Here is a 16,013-nt window from a genome sequence, read left to right as displayed (position 1 = left end):
CTCGTGCTTCTCCTCTACTCACTCCTCCCTGTCTCGCATCGATCTGGCCCTGGGTGATGATCTTATGCTGGGAAAAACTTTAGAGGTTAAATATCTGGCGCGAACGGTATCTGATCATTCGCCTGTTTCAGTCATGCTTGGGGGGGCGGGAACAGGAGGAGTGATAGACCTCTCTGGCGCCTCAACCCGTTTTGGCTGCAGCTAATCGATAAGAATAACGGCTTTATCCCTGAGTTGCAGGAATATCTTAGTTTTAATAGAGGCTCGACTTCTAGTGGGATCGTCTGGGAGGCCTTAAAGGCGTACTTAAGGGGAATGTACATACGAGAGATTTCTAAAATAAAGACCGCCTCCAGGGCAAAATCACAACTTGTATTCAAGGAACTGGAAGATGCGGAAAGGGCCCTTGCAACACAGAGCACACCTGCCACTCAGAAGCGGTTGGGGGAGGCGCAGTCAAAGGTGACCAAACAGACATTAGAGGCGGCGGCGCAAAAACGGCTGTTTCAGTCTACTCAATATTTTGAGAGTGGGGAAAGTGTGGGGCATTTGCTTTCTGTCGTGACATCGGCACAGAGAGGGTCTGCGACTATAGCGGGTCTTCAGGATGTGAATGGGCGACTACTCACTGACGCACCGGGGATTTTAAAAATTCTGGAGACTTTTTATGCTGACTTATATTCCTCACATGCTAGAGCCCCGACAGAGGATGTTGTTGCCTTTTTGGAGGCTGCCAATCTCCCAAGGCTGACTCCTGAGGACAGACACTTTCTAGATAGACCTCTAAGTCTGGACGAGTTGGAGGAGGCTCTGGGAACCATGTCCAATGGTAAGGCACCTGGGGTAGATGGGTTGCCAGCTGAGGTGTACAAACGGTATAGAACGGTGTTGCTCCCTGCTCTATTGACAGTGTTTAATGATAGTTTGGAACGGGGTGTTCTCCCACCGTCTATGCGAGAAGCTGTCATTGCCGTGCTGTTGAAGAAGGATAAGGATCCAACTCTGCCCGCGTCGTATAGGCCCATCTCCCTCTTGACGCTAGACATTAAACTTTTAGCGAAGGTCCTGGCCATTCGACTCTCAAAAGTAGTAGCTGTGTTGATACACCCCGATCAGACGGGGTTTATGCCCAACAAATCGACGGCTATGAATATTAGGAGATTATACCTGAATATGCAGGTGAGGGCTGATAATGCCGGGAAGAGGGTGGTTCTGTCCCTAGACGCCGCTAAGGCATTTGATAGTGTGGAGTGGGACTATTTATGGGCGACGCTTCACTGTATGGGCTTTGGCCCGGGCTTTATTGGCTGGGTCAAGCTCTTGTACTCGGAGCCGAGTGCACGGCTGAGGGCTAATGGTCAGTTGTCTGACCCTTTTTCACTTCATAGAGGAACAAGGCAGGGATGCCCTTTATCCCCGCTGCTGTTTGCTCTCGCGGTGGAGCCATTGGCCTCGAGGATAAGATCGGATGCTGGCATAGAGGGATTCCGGTATGGGGAGCATGAGGAGAAGGTAGCATTATATGCGGATGACCTGTTGTTATTTTTAGCGGACGCGGACAGATCATTACAAAACACGATGACACTTCTTGGGGCGTTTGGGGAGGTCTCGGGTCTGGTTATTAACTGGGAGAAGTCTGCGCTCCTCCCACTGGACTCATGCTCCTGCAGTGTGGTAGGTGTGCCGGTTGCAACGTCCCTCCAATATTTGGGCATAAGAATATCCAATAAGCTGACAGACTATGAGAGCCTAAATCTTGTTCCGCTGTTGGACAGGATCAAACAGAAGGTTAAGGCCTGGGCAAAGTTACACCTCTCTGTTGTGGGAAGAGTGAATCTGTTGAAGATGGTAGTTATGCCGCAACTATTATATGTCCTTCATAACTCCCCTGTCTGGCTTCCCCAGAACAGGTTTCATAAAATTAATATGATTTTTAGAGAGCTCATCTGGCTGAAACAAGGCGCGAGAATTAAACTTGAACACTTGCAAAAACCTAAAGAAGAGGGGGACTTGCGTTGCCCAACCCATGGCTTTATTTTCTGTCTTCCCAATGCCAGCATGTAGCGGGAGGAATGGAGGGCGAGTTGGTGGATCTGGTGGGAGGTCAGAAGATCCTTCAATTTCTAGTGGGGCGGGGATCACTGGTGTCGAGTCTGGAGTCGGGTAGATTTCGATCCCTTGCACTCAGGTTCCCTACGGTGCTTCTAATGGTTAGGGTATGGGATAAGCTGAGGCAGCTGAGAGGAATACGCGGTCTTACAAAGTACTCCCCCATATGGGACAATCAGCATTTGCCATGCATGAAAACGCTCAGAGGCTTTGCTCACTGGAGGCGGATTGGCATATGGTGGGTGTCGCAGCTGGTGGAGGGAGGGGTCTTTAAAACTTTTGAGCAATTGGGACGGGAATTTCCCCTCCAACGCTCTATGTTTTATCAATATTTGCAGCTGCGTCACGCGTATATGGTGCAGAGCAAAAAAGTTGACCTAACCGTACACCGTGACGTCATTGTCCATAGGCTTGGTATGCAGGGGTCCACCAGGGGACTGATTTCGATGGTGTATGGTGGCTTACTTGGACAGGTCCTGTCAAGGCATCCTATTGGTGCACTGACAAAGTGGGAACAACAGCTGGGTACGATATCAGCGGAACAGTGGGACTCGATTCTACAGATGATTCCCAGATTATCTCTTAATGAGCCTGGCCGCCTGTCTCAGCTATATATCCTCTATAGGACATACAGGTCTCCCGAATGGTTGTTCAGTAGAGGGTTATGGTTGGATTCGAGGTGCCCCAGGTGCACGATGGATAATGCGGACATTTTACATACAATGTGGACATGCTCTTGCCTGCAAATATTCTGGATCGTGGTCCTTAGCCTTATACACTTGGTCACGGGACAGGATATTCCCAGGGACCCCACGGTTTGTGTTTTGGGCTATGTTGATGAGGTGGGAGGGGATCAATACCTTAAAATTGCTGTGGCCAGAATGCTATTTGTGGCCCGAAAGCTGATAGCTTATCACTGGATTTCTGCCAAAATCCCCTCAAGAAAAGAATACATTAATAGGTTGAACCAAATATTATATAGGGAAAAATTTGTGTACCTCAGGAGGGGTGTGCCGCATATTTTTGGGAAAATTTGAGAGGGATGGTTGAAGGTTCCCGGCCTGGCTGCCTCAAATCTCCTAGATTAATGGGTGGGCCCTGAAGGTGGTCTCCTGTCGGTTGCTAATCGTCATCTCTCCTATGATATTGTTGTATGATGGAATTGGGTTTATTCGCTATGCACCAGTATATATGCCATCGGACAAAGGGAGGGGGGTGTTATGGGGGAAGGGAATGTTTGACAACATGTTGTAAGTTGTACATGCCTGTCATTTCTAAAACTTTTAATAAAAACTATCTGATTAAAAAAAAAAAAGAAGAGGTCTGGGGACACGAGATGAAAACGTAATTCTCCCTCTGTACAAATCACTCGTCAGACCACACTTGGAGTATTGTGTGCAATTTTGGATGCCGGTGCTCAAGAAAGACATTACTGAACTTGAAAGGGTTCAAAGGCGGGCTACTAAAATGATAAATGGAGTTGGTTCATTACAATACCCAGAAAGGTTATCAAAATTAGGTCTGTTTGGATCGCCCCCTGTTGTTGGCAGGGCAGGGCCGTAGGGTACTCGGTACCGGGCCCGTTGATCTCAATGGGAGTTGTCACGGCAGCTGTGACCCGGTCCATGGCCCTGGGCGTCCATTGTAAAAGGAAGATTGCAAGTGCGTTCGGATAATGTTTAAAGTTTATGAGTGAATGATTCGTGACGCCACCTGTGGTGCTCAGCAATGGAGATGTTAAGCCGACGCTGCAGACAGATCCTCTGGGACAGATGGTGTGGTGCAGCAATGATGTTGTGGCCCTCCACAGGTAGGGCTGTAGTCCCAGGGCACAGTAGATGAAGAGATAGGGAAGAGACGTAGATGGTGCAGTGTTAAGCACAGAGATGTAGCAGTGTTGAGTGTGTTGGCGCAGGAATAAGCGGAGGACACCAGGGCATGTAGTTCCAAAGCTTTACTCACAGTCTGTTGTGCGTACAGGTGCCCGCATCCGTGCCGTTTCCTCCAGGTCAGGAGCTCAGCCAACTTCCAGGCAAGATGAAGCACTCCGTTCCAACACTCCGCCAACATATGCCTTTCCTGAACGTCTCCCTTCTAGCACCTATTTGAAGTACTCACAGTACTGAGTTACACTGGAGTTCCTCCTTTTAGATGTTCTTTGAACTCAACTTGTACGGCAGACAGCTGTAGCCTGCTTCGGGGACTCCTTGCTACTAAGTCCCAGCTCACTCAAGTTGCTGTTGTGCCCCCAAGTCTTGTGTGGGAATAAAGTGGTGACAACTTCTATTCCTCCGGTGTCTGCTGCAGGACCATTAGTATTCATACAACCTCGGGGACCTTACCCCGGCCTTGCGCTTAGAACTTGAGGAAGGGCTCTGCTCTAACCCTAGTCCTTAGTTCTCTTCTCCTTACGCTCCATACAAAACAATCTTTCTTATGGAGAATTAGGCTTTCTGAATATCTCTTTCCTGTGCCAGCAGACCCAGGTCACTGAGGTCTGCTGCAGCACTTCCTTCAATCCATGCCACTCAGGGGATCTCCTCTCACCAACTGCTCCTGAATCCTATCTTCCCCGCTCTTTGGTGCAGACTAAACTCCACCCACCTCCCAGCACTCTTCGTGTTCCAAGCAGGGAGCCACCAAAGGTGCTTTGCTACACTACTATGTTGTGTGGGATGCAGGTGTTGGAGTGTGGTCAGGTGTCTCCACCTTACCTGGATGGTGGGGTACCACACCTCAGGAGGAGGTGCAGTACCTCTGTGGCGACTGAACCCTCAGGGGCGCCACATATTTACTCTAGAAAAGAGAAGACTTAGGCGAGACCTAATACATATGTACAAGTATATCAGAGGGCAATACAGAGATCTCTCCAATGAACTGTTTGTACCAAGGACTGTGACAAGAGCAAGGGGGCATTCTGTTCGTTTGGAGGAAAGACAATTTCTGCACCAGCACAGAAGAGGGTTCTTCACGGTTAGAGCAGTGAGGCTCTGGAATTCTCTTCCTGAGGAAGTGGTGATGGCCAACTCACTGAATGAATGTAAGAAAGGAATGGATGCTTTTCTTGTGAGTAACAGTATAGAAGGTTACGAATAACAGAATATTATAGGTAGATGGTTGACCCAGCTTAGGGGAAGGAATTTTTTTCCCTATGGAGAAAATTGGCTTCTACTCTGTGGGGTTTTTGCCTTCCCCAGGATCAACAATGCAGAACAGCTGCACTAAAAATAGGCTGAACTAGATGGACATAAGGTCTTCCTTCAGCCTTCAAAACTATGTTACTAGCTTACTTTGGGCATTGAAAGCCCTTTTCTATTGAACTTACAACGTGGAGGTTCCACTTGGTATTAGAAGATGCTGACCGTTACCTGCCCAGATCTGTAACTATAAAGCCAAATGACAGCGTACGTGGAATGTGCTGAGAATATAGAAAATCACTTGAAGAAAGGTATTATGCTGGGCCTGTAAGAGAAAGCAGAGGGTAATGATGCTGTTGGCTTCCTAGAATCCTGAGATCTTATCGGATGAATCTTCTTCTCCCTCTGTTTCTCCATTGACAGATGATGGACCTGAGTGGGGACATGTTTTTTGTGAGATGAGAATTGGTATTATTTTCGCCTACATAACATTGATTGGTTTCTTTATATTTGATATTTGGGAGGCAGAATGAACAAACAGTTGAACACCACACACTACTGGTTCATCCAACAAGGTTTTCTATTAGACTGTGAACTGTCATTGTCTTGGTAAATAATTAAAGATTTTTACATAGCTTGCCATTTTTATGGACAGTTTAAGTAGAAATGTTCAAAAATATAAAACTCAAGGCTGGGAAATAATTATAATTTTGCGCTGGTTGCAGATATGCTCTAAGCGTCTTGTCTCTATAATATGATCAAGTAATATTAACAATATAAGCAAGAGGTGTTAAATTACCTTCTTCCCACATTGTAGGGTGTCGATCGTATAGAGGTGCTGCAATACTCAAATTCTTGAGTGGAAAATATCCATAGACGAGATATGGCACACGATCTAGAAAAGCGGTGCCTTGAAAAATGTCTATACAGTTATGGCCAAAAGTATTGACACCCCTGCAATTCTGTCAGATAATACTCAGTTTCTTCCTGAAAATGATTGCAAATGCAAATTCTTTGGTATTATTATCTTCATTTAATTTGTCTTAAATGAAAAAACACAAAAAGAATTGTCCTAAAGCCAAATTGGATATAATTCCACACCAAGCATAAAAAAGAGGGTGGACAAAAGTATTGGCACTGTTCGAAAAATCATGTGATGCTTCTCTAATTTGTGTAATTAACAGCACCTGTAACTTACCTGTGGCACCTAACAGGTGTTGGCAATAACTAAATCACACTTGCAGCCAGTTGACATGGATTAAAGTTGACTCAACCTCTGTCCTGTGTCCTTGTGTGTACCACATTGAGCATGGAGAAAAGAAAGAAGACCAAAGAACTGTCTGAGGACTTGAGAAACCAAATTGTGAGGAAGCATGAGCAATCTCAAAGCTACAAGTCCATCTCCAAAGACCTGAATGTTCCTGTGTCTACCATGAGCAGTGTCATCAAGAAGTTTAAAGCCCATGGCACTGTGGCTAACCTCCCTAGATGTGGACGGAAAAGAAAAATTGACAAGAGATTTCATCACAAGATTGTGCGGATGTTGGATAAAGAGCCTCGACTAACATCCAAACAAGTTCAAGCTGCCCTGCAGTCCGAGGGTACAACAGTGTCAACTAGAGTTGAGCGATACCAGCCGATACTTGAAAATATCGGATCGGAATGGATCGGCCGATCTTAAAAAAAAGTATCGGTATCGCCGATTCCGATACCGGGAACCAATGCAAGTCAATGGGGCCAAAATATCGGAATTAAAAAAAAACCTTTCTTTCCTTGTAGGTTAATTCTACATGAAGAAAAACAACTAAGAATAATGTAGAATGTATTGTGGGAGGTGGAGGAGACATTAAAGCCATAGAGGTTTAGCCCAATCAAATGGAATAGCAGGAATTAAACTTTTTTTTTTAAAGATGTTAGGAGTTACAAAGATATTGACTATGTTAGCCTCATTTATATTTTGCCAGACATGTATGTCTTCTTCTTCTTTCTTCTTCTTTCTTCTTCTTCTTCCTTTTTTTACCTTCTTCTTCTTCTTATTCCTTTTTTTACATTCTTCTTCTTCTTCTTCCTCCTTTTTTTACATTCTTCTACTTCCTTTATTTACATTCTTCTTCTTCCTTTTTTTACATTCTTCTTCTTATTCCTTTTTTTACATTCTTCTTCTTCCTTTTTTAAATTCTTCTACTTCCTTTTTTTACATTCTTCTTCTTCTTCCTTTTCTTACATTCTTCATATTCTTCTTATTCAACAATTATTATTCTACATATTCAACTTCTTCATCTTCTTCCTATTCTTCTTCATCATATTCTTGTTTGTGTCAGGCATTCCTGTAGTTGTTATCTGGAAAAGTTAGAAGTTTACACCTTCCGTTCTGCCTGTCACAAAAGATTTACAACAGGATTTGTCCGCGTTCAGTTTGGCCTGCAGCAGCAGGCCTTTTCCAGGGGCACCACGAGGAGGAACGGACTCACCCCCATACACTGCTTAGTCTTCTTCTGCTTATAAATAAGATAATATCATTTGCTCAGAGTATTAGTCTTATGCTTAATGTTCTTCTGCTTTGTTTTTTTTATGCTTCTTGGTCTTCTCTCTCTTGTTGTTCTGCATCTTGGTGGTTGTCTTCCTGTTCTTTGTCCTCTTGAACCAGCTGACGGTACTGGCACCGGGAGGGGCAGCAGAAGGAACAAGAGCCAATGGCACTACCGAGGACCAGCTGACGGTGCTGGAACCCGGTTACTAAGCAGGAGGTACCTGTGCTACAAAGCACTACCAAGGACCAGCAGACGTTGCCGGAACTCGGATACCGAGATGGAGGCACCTAGGCCAAAGGCTCTGACGAGAACCAGCTGACGGTGCTGGAACCCGGAGGGGTAGCATAAGCTGCAAGAGCAAATGGAAATAGCGAGGACCAGCTGACAGTGCTGGCACCCGGAGGGGCAGCAGAAGGAATAAGAGCCAATGGCACAACCAAGGACCAGCTGACGGTGCTGGAACCCGGTTACTAAGCAGGAGGTACCTGTGCTACAAAGCACTACCAAGGACCAGCAGACGTTGCCGGAACTCGGATACCGAGATGGAGGCACCTAGGCCAAAGGCTCTGCCGAGAACCAGCTGACGGTGCAGGAACCCGGAGGGGTAGCATAAGCTGCAAGAGCAAATGGAAATAGCGAGGACCAGCTGACAGTGCTGGCACCCGGAGGGGCAGCAGAAGGAATAAGAGCCAATGGCACAACCGAGGACCAGCTGACGGTGCTGGAACACGGTTACTAAGCAGGAGGTACCTGTGCTACAAAGCACTACCAAGGACCAGCAGACGTTGCCGGAACTCGGATACCGAGATGGAGGCACCTAGGCCAAAGGCTCTGACGAGAACCAGCTGACGGTGCTGGAACACGGAGGGGTATCAGAAGTTACCCCTGAAAAGCAAAGTTGGCATGCCGCAAGCTGGCCGCAGTTACCGAATCACACAGTCCTACAGGGGGTGCTTGTCCTACTGGCACTATGGAACAAGCCTTTCTTACCAGAACCCGCAGTCCACATAGGAAGCACCTAAACTGCTGGCACCCTAGCCTCGGCTAACCCAACCGCAACACGACATGGCAACTTGGGGTGGCAAACTGACATTGACACTTCCCGGAAACAGCAGGCAGGGCTGGAACCAAGCTGGGCAGGAGGGAGTACCCGTGCCAAAGTCAGTTATGAGCAGCAACTGGCGATGTTGGAGCCCAGGACAAGCACTTAGCAGGCTGAGGCCTGATGTGCTGTCAATTGGGAGGCAGCAGGACAGATTGCCATCAAAACAGCAGGGGAACAGCTGACGTTACTGAACCCCACAAACACAGGAGCTAGTGTTTTACTCTGTGAAGACGGCACTTCCGAGCAACAACTGGCTGTGTTGAAGCCCAGGGACAAGCACGGAGCAGGCTGAGGCTGCATTGAAGAAATTTTAAGATCGGTTGTAGACTACTAATTTGAACCAAGCTCCACTTAGGCCTGTGGCTTCACTGATTTTCGTATTTCCCCTGTCCTCCAACCCCGCCAGTTACAGCTCCGAAGTGGCGTCTGCACAATCCACACTTGTTCCTGTGTTACAGGTGTTCAGTCCGGTCAGTTAATCCCCTGATGTGTGTCCGGCAATGTCGCCTGCTCTGTCCACATTCCCATAATGGGAATGTGGACAGAGCAGGCGACATTGCCGGACACACATCAGGGGATTAACTGACCGGACTGAACACCTGTAACACAGGAACAAGTGTGGATTGTGCAGACGCCACTTCGGAGCTGTAACTGGCGGGGTTGGAGGACAGGGGAAATACGAGAGACAGTGGAGCCACAGGCCTAATTGGAGCACGGTTAAAAATCAGTAGTGGTATGACTGTGTAGGCAGCAGGAGACTTTGCCATCTACACAGCAGGGGATCAGCTGACGTTACTGAACCCCACTGAGACACGGGAGCAAGTGTCTCTTTCCGTGTGGACGGCACTTCCGAACTACAACTGGCTGTGTTGAAGCCCAGGAAATAGGATGGTGTAGGCAGAGGCCTACTGTATTTTGAATGAGGTGACAGCAGGAGAGACTGCCATCCACACAGCAGGGGATCAGCTGACGTTACTGAACCCCACTGAGACACGGGAGCAAGTGTCTCTTTCCGTGTGGACGGCACTTCCGAACTACAACTGGCTGTGTTGAAGCCCAGGAAATAGGAGGGTGTAGGCAGAGGCCTACTGTATTTTGAAAGAGGTGACAGCAGGAGAGACTGCCATCCACACAGCAGGGGATCAGCTGACGTTACTGAACCCCACTGAGACACGGGAGCAAGTGTCTCTTTCCGTGTGGACGGCACTTCCGAACTACAACTGGCTGTGTTGAAGCCCAGGAAATAGGAGGGTGTAGGCAGAGGCCTACTGTATTTTGAATAAGGTGACAGCAGGAGAGACTGCCATCCACACAGCAGGGGATCAGCTGACGTTACTGAACCCCACTGAGACACGGGAGCAAGTGTCTCTTTCCGTGTGGACGGCACTTCCGAACTACAACTGGCTGTGTTGAAGCCCAGGAAATAGGAGGGTGTAGGCAGAGGCCTACTGTATTTTGAATAAGGTGACAGCAGGAGAGACTGCCATCCACACAGCAGGGGATCAGCTGACGTTACTGAACCCCACTGAGACACGGGAGCAAGTGTCTCTTTCCGTGTGGACGGCACTTCCGAACTACAACTGGCTGTGTTGAAGCCCAGGAAATAGGAGGGTGTAGGCAGAGGCCTACTGTATTTTGAAAGAGGTGACAGCAGGAGAGACTGCCATCCACACAGCAGGGGATCAGCTGACGTTACTGAACCCCACTGAGACACGGGAGCAAGTGTCTCTTTCCGTGTGGACGGCACTTCCGAACTACAACTGGCTGTGTTGAAGCCCAGGAAATAGGAGGGTGTAGGCAGAGGCCTACAGTATTTTGAAAGAGGTGACAGCAGGAGAGACTGCCATCCACAAAGCAGGGGATCAGCTGACGTTACTGAACCCCACTGAGACACGGGAGCAAGTGTCTCTTTCCGTGTGGACGGCACTTCCGAACTACAACTGGCTGTGTTGAAGCCCAGGAAATAGGAGGGTGTAGGCAGAGGCCTACTGTATTTTGAAAGAGGTGACAGCAGGAGAGACTGCCATCCACACAGCAGGGGATCAGCTGACGTTACTGAACCCCACTGAGACACGGGAGCAAGTGTCTCTTTCCGTGTGGACGGCACTTCCGAACTACAACTGGCTGTGTTGAAGCCCAGGAAATAGGAGGGTGTAGGCAGAGGCCTACTGTATTTTGAATAAGGTGACAGCAGGAGAGACTGCCATCCACACAGCAGGGGATCAGCTGACGTTAATGAACCCCACTGAGACACGGGAGCAAGTGTCTCTTTCCGTGTGGACGGCACTTCCGAACTACAACTGGCTGTGTTGAAGCCCAGGAAATAGGAGGGTGTAGGCAGAGGCCTACTGTATTTTGAAAGAGGTGACAGCAGGAGAGACTGCCATCCACACAGCAGGGGATCAGCTGACGTTACTGAACCCCACTGAGACACGGGAGCAAGTGTCTCTTTCCGTGTGGACGGCACTTCCGAACTACAACTGGCTGTGTTGAAGCCCAGGAAATAGGAGGGTGTAGGCAGAGGCCTACTGTATTTTGAAAGAGGTGACAGCAGGAGAGACTGCCATCCACAAAGCAGGGGATCAGCTGACGTTACTGAACCCCACTGAGACACGGGAGCAAGTGTCTCTTTCCGTGTGGACGGCACTTCCGAACTACAACTGGCTGTGTTGAAGCCCAGGAAATAGGAGGGTGTAGGTAGAGGCCTACTGTATTTTGAATAAGGTGACAGCAGGAGAGACTGCCATCCACACAGCAGGGGATCAGCTGACGTTACTGAACCCCACTGAGACACGGGAGCAAGTGTCTCTTTCCGTGTGGACGGCACTTCCGAACTACAACTGGCTGTGTTGAAGCCCAGGAAATAGGAGGGTGTAGGCAGAGGCCTACTGTATTTTGAAAGAGGTGACAGCAGGAGAGACTGCCATCCACACAGCAGGGGATCAGCTGACGTTACTGAACCCCACTGAGACACGGGAGCAAGTGTCTCTTTCCGTGTGGACGGCACTTCCGAACTACAACTGGCTGTGTTGAAGCCCAGGAAATAGGAGGGTGTAGGCAGAGGCCTACTGTATTTTGAAAGAGGTGACAGCAGGAGAGACTGCCATCCACAAAGCAGGGGATCAGCTGACGTTACTGAACCCCACTGAGACACGGGAGCAAGTGTCTCTTTCCGTGTGGACGGCACTTCCGAACTACAACTGGCTGTGTTGAAGCCCGGGAAATAGGAGGGTGTAGGCAGAGGCCTACTGTATTTTGAAAGAGGTGACAGCAGGAGAGACTGCCATCCACACAGCAGGGGATCAGCTGACGTTACTGAACCCCACTGAGACACGGGAGCAAGTGTCTCTTTCCGTGTGGACGGCACTTCCGAACTACAACTGGCTGTGTTGAAGCCCAGGAAATAGGAGGGTGTAGGCAGAGGCCTACTGTATTTTGAATAAGGTGACAGCAGGAGAGACTGCCATCCACACAGCAGGGGATCAGCTGACGTTACTGAACCCCACTGAGACACGGGAGCAAGTGTCTCTTTCCGTGTGGACGGCACTTCCGAACTACAACTGGCTGTGTTGAAGCCCAGGAAATAGGAGAGTGTAGGCAGAGGCCTACTGTATTTTGAAAGAGGTGACAGCAGGAGAGACTGCCATCCACACAGCAGGGGATCAGCTGACGTTACTGAACCCCACTGAGACACGGGAGCAAGTGTCTCTTTCCGTGTGGACGGCACTTCCGAACTACAACTGGCTGTGTTGAAGCCCAGGAAATAGGAGGGTGTAGGCAGAGGCCTACTGTATTTTGAAAGAGGTGACAGCAGGAGAGACTGCCATCCACAAAGCAGGGGATCAGCTGACGTTACTGAACCCCACTGAGACACGGGAGCAAGTGTCTCTTTCCGTGTGGACGGCACTTCCAAACTACAACTGGCTGTGTTGAAGCCCAGGAAATAGGAGGGTGTAGGTAGAGGCCTACTGTATTTTGAAAGAGGTGACAGCAGGAGAGACTGCCATCCACACAGCAGGGGATCAGCTGACGTTACTGAACCCCACTGAGACACGGGAGCAAGTGTCTCTTTCCGTGTGGACGGCACTTCCGAACTACAACTGGCTGTGTTGAAGCCCAGGAAATAGGAGGGTGTAGGCAGAGGCCTACTGTATTTTGAAAGAGGTGACAGCAGGAGAGACTGCCATCCACACAGCAGGGGATCAGCTGACGTTACTGAACCCCACTGAGACACGGGAGCAAGTGTCTCTTTCCGTGTGGACGGCACTTCCGAACTACAACTGGCTGTGTTGAAGCCCAGGAAATAGGAGGGTGTAGGCAGAGGCCTACTGTATTTTGAAAGAGGTGACAGCAGGAGAGACTGCCATCCACAAAGCAGGGGATCAGCTGACGTTACTGAACCCCACTGAGACACGGGAGCAAGTGTCTCTTTCCGTGTGGACGGCACTTCCGAACTACAACTGGCTGTGTTGAAGCCCAGGAAATAGGAGGGTGTAGGTAGAGGCCTACTGTATTTTGAATAAGGTGACAGCAGGAGAGACTGCCATCCACACAGCAGGGGATCAGCTGACGTTACTGAACCCCACTGAGACACGGGAGCAAGTGTCTCTTTCCGTGTGGACGGCACTTCCGAACTACAACTGGCTGTGTTGAAGCCCAGGAAATAGGAGGGTGTAGGCAGAGGCCTACTGTATTTTGAATGAGGTGACAGCAGGAGAGACTGCCATCCACAAAGCAGGGGATCAGCTGACGTTACTGAACCCCACTGAGACACGGGAGCAAGTGTCTCTTTCCGTGTGGACGGCACTTCCGAACTACAACTGGCTGTGTTGAAGCCCAGGAAATAGGATGGTGTAGGCAGAGGCCTACTGTATTTTGAATGAGGTGACAGCAGGAGAGACTGCCATCCACACAGCAGGGGATCAGCTGACGTTACTGAACCCCACTGAGACACGGGAGCAAGTGTCTCTTTCCGTGTGGACGGCACTTCCGAACTACAACTGGCTGTGTTGAAGCCCAGGAAATAGGAGGGTGTAGGTAGAGGCCTACTGTATTTTGAATAAGGTGACAGCAGGAGAGACTGCCATCCACACAGCAGGGGATCAGCTGACGTTACTGAACCCCACTGAGACACGGGAGCAAGTGTCTCTTTCCGTGTGGACGGCACTTCCGAACTACAACTGGCTGTGTTGAAGCCCAGGAAATAGGAGGGTGTAGGCAGAGGCCTACTGTATTTTGAATGAGGTGACAGCAGGAGAGACTGCCATCCACAAAGCAGGGGATCAGCTGACGTTACTGAACCCCACTGAGACACGGGAGCAAGTGTCTCTTTCCGTGTGGACGGCACTTCCGAACTACAACTGGCTGTGTTGAAGCCCAGGAAATAGGATGGTGTAGGCAGAGGCCTACTGTATTTTGAATGAGGTGACAGCAGGAGAGACTGCCATCCACACAGCAGGGGATCAGCTGACGTTACTGAACCCCACTGAGACACGGGAGCAAGTGTCTCTTTCCGTGTGGACGGCACTTCCGAACTACAACTGGCTGTGTTGAAGCCCAGGAAATAGGAGGGTGTAGGCAGAGGCCTACTGTATTTTGAAAGAGGTGACAGCAGGAGAGACTGCCATCCACACAGCAGGGGATCAGCTGACGTTACTGAACCCCACTGAGACACGGGAGCAAGTGTCTCTTTCCGTGTGGACGGCACTTCCGAACTACAACTGGCTGTGTTGAAGCCCAGGAAATAGGAGGGTGTAGGCAGAGGCCTACTGTATTTTGAATAAGGTGACAGCAGGAGAGACTGCCATCCACACAGCAGGGGATCAGCTGACGTTACTGAACCCCACTGAGACACGGGAGCAAGTGTCTCTTTCCGTGTGGACGGCACTTCCGAGCTACAACTGGCTGTGTTGAAGCCCAGGAAATAGGAGGGTGTAGGCAGAGGCCTACTGTCTTTGTAATGCGGAGACAGCAGGAGAGACTGCCATCTCCACAGCAGGGGAACAGCTGGCAGTGCTGAACCCCACTAACACTTGAACGAATGTGTTTGGCTCTGTGGAGACGACACTTCTGAACACCAACTGACGTTGTTGGAGCCCAGGATTAGGCGAGGAGCAGGCTGGGGCCTACTGGATTTTGGCAGGTGAATGCAGCAGGAGACTTGCCATCTCCACAGCAGGGGAACAGCTGACAGTGCTGAACCCCACTAACACTTGAACGAATGTGTTTGGCTCTGTGGAGACGACACTTCTGAACACCAACTGACGTTGTTGGAGCCCAGGATTAGGCGAGGAGCAGGCTGGGGCCTACTTGATTTTGGCAGGTGAATGCAGCAGGAGACTTGCCATCTCCACAGCAGGGGAACAGCTGACAGTGCTGAACCCCACTAACACTTGAACGAATGTGTTTGGCTCTGTGGAGACGACACTTCTGAACACCAACTGACGTTGTTGGAGCCCAGGATTAGGCGAGGAGCAGGCTGGGGCCTACTTGATTTTGGCAGGTGAATGCAGCAGGAGACTTGCCATCTCCACAGCAGGGGAACAGCTGACAGTGCTGAACCCCACTAACACTTGAACAAATGTGTTTGGCTCTGTGGAGACGACACTTCTGAACACCAACTGACGTTGTTGGAGCCCAGGATTAGGCGAGGAGCAGGCTGGGGCCTACTTGATTTTGGCAGGTGAATGCAGCAGGAGACTTGCCATCTCCACAGCAGGGGAACAGCTGACAGTGCTGAACCCCACTAACACTTGAACGAATGTGTTTGGCTCTGTGGAGACGACACTTCTGAACACCAACTGACGTTGTTGGAGCCCAGGATTAGGCGAGGAGCAGGCTGGGGCCTACTGGATTTTGGCAGGTGAATGCAGCAGGAGACTTGCCATCTCCACAGCAGGGGAACAGCTGACAGTGCTGAACCCCACTAACACTTGAACGAATGTGTTTGGCTCTGTGGAGACGACACTTCTGAACACCAACTGACGTTGTTGGAGCCCAGGATTAGGCGAGGAGCAGGCTGGGGCCTACTTGATTTTGGCAGGTGAATGCAGCAGGAGACTTGCCATCTCCACAGCAGGGGAACAGCTGACAGTGCTGAACCCCACTAACACTTGAACGAATGTGTTTGGC

Source organism: Dendrobates tinctorius, unplaced genomic scaffold (genome assembly GCF_039654945.1).
Source record: "Dendrobates tinctorius isolate UK_male_01 unplaced genomic scaffold, ASM3965494v1 ptg000200l, whole genome shotgun sequence".
Classification (NCBI taxonomy): domain Eukaryota; kingdom Metazoa; phylum Chordata; class Amphibia; order Anura; family Dendrobatidae; genus Dendrobates; species Dendrobates tinctorius.
Note: the sequence above shows the minus strand (reverse complement) of the source record.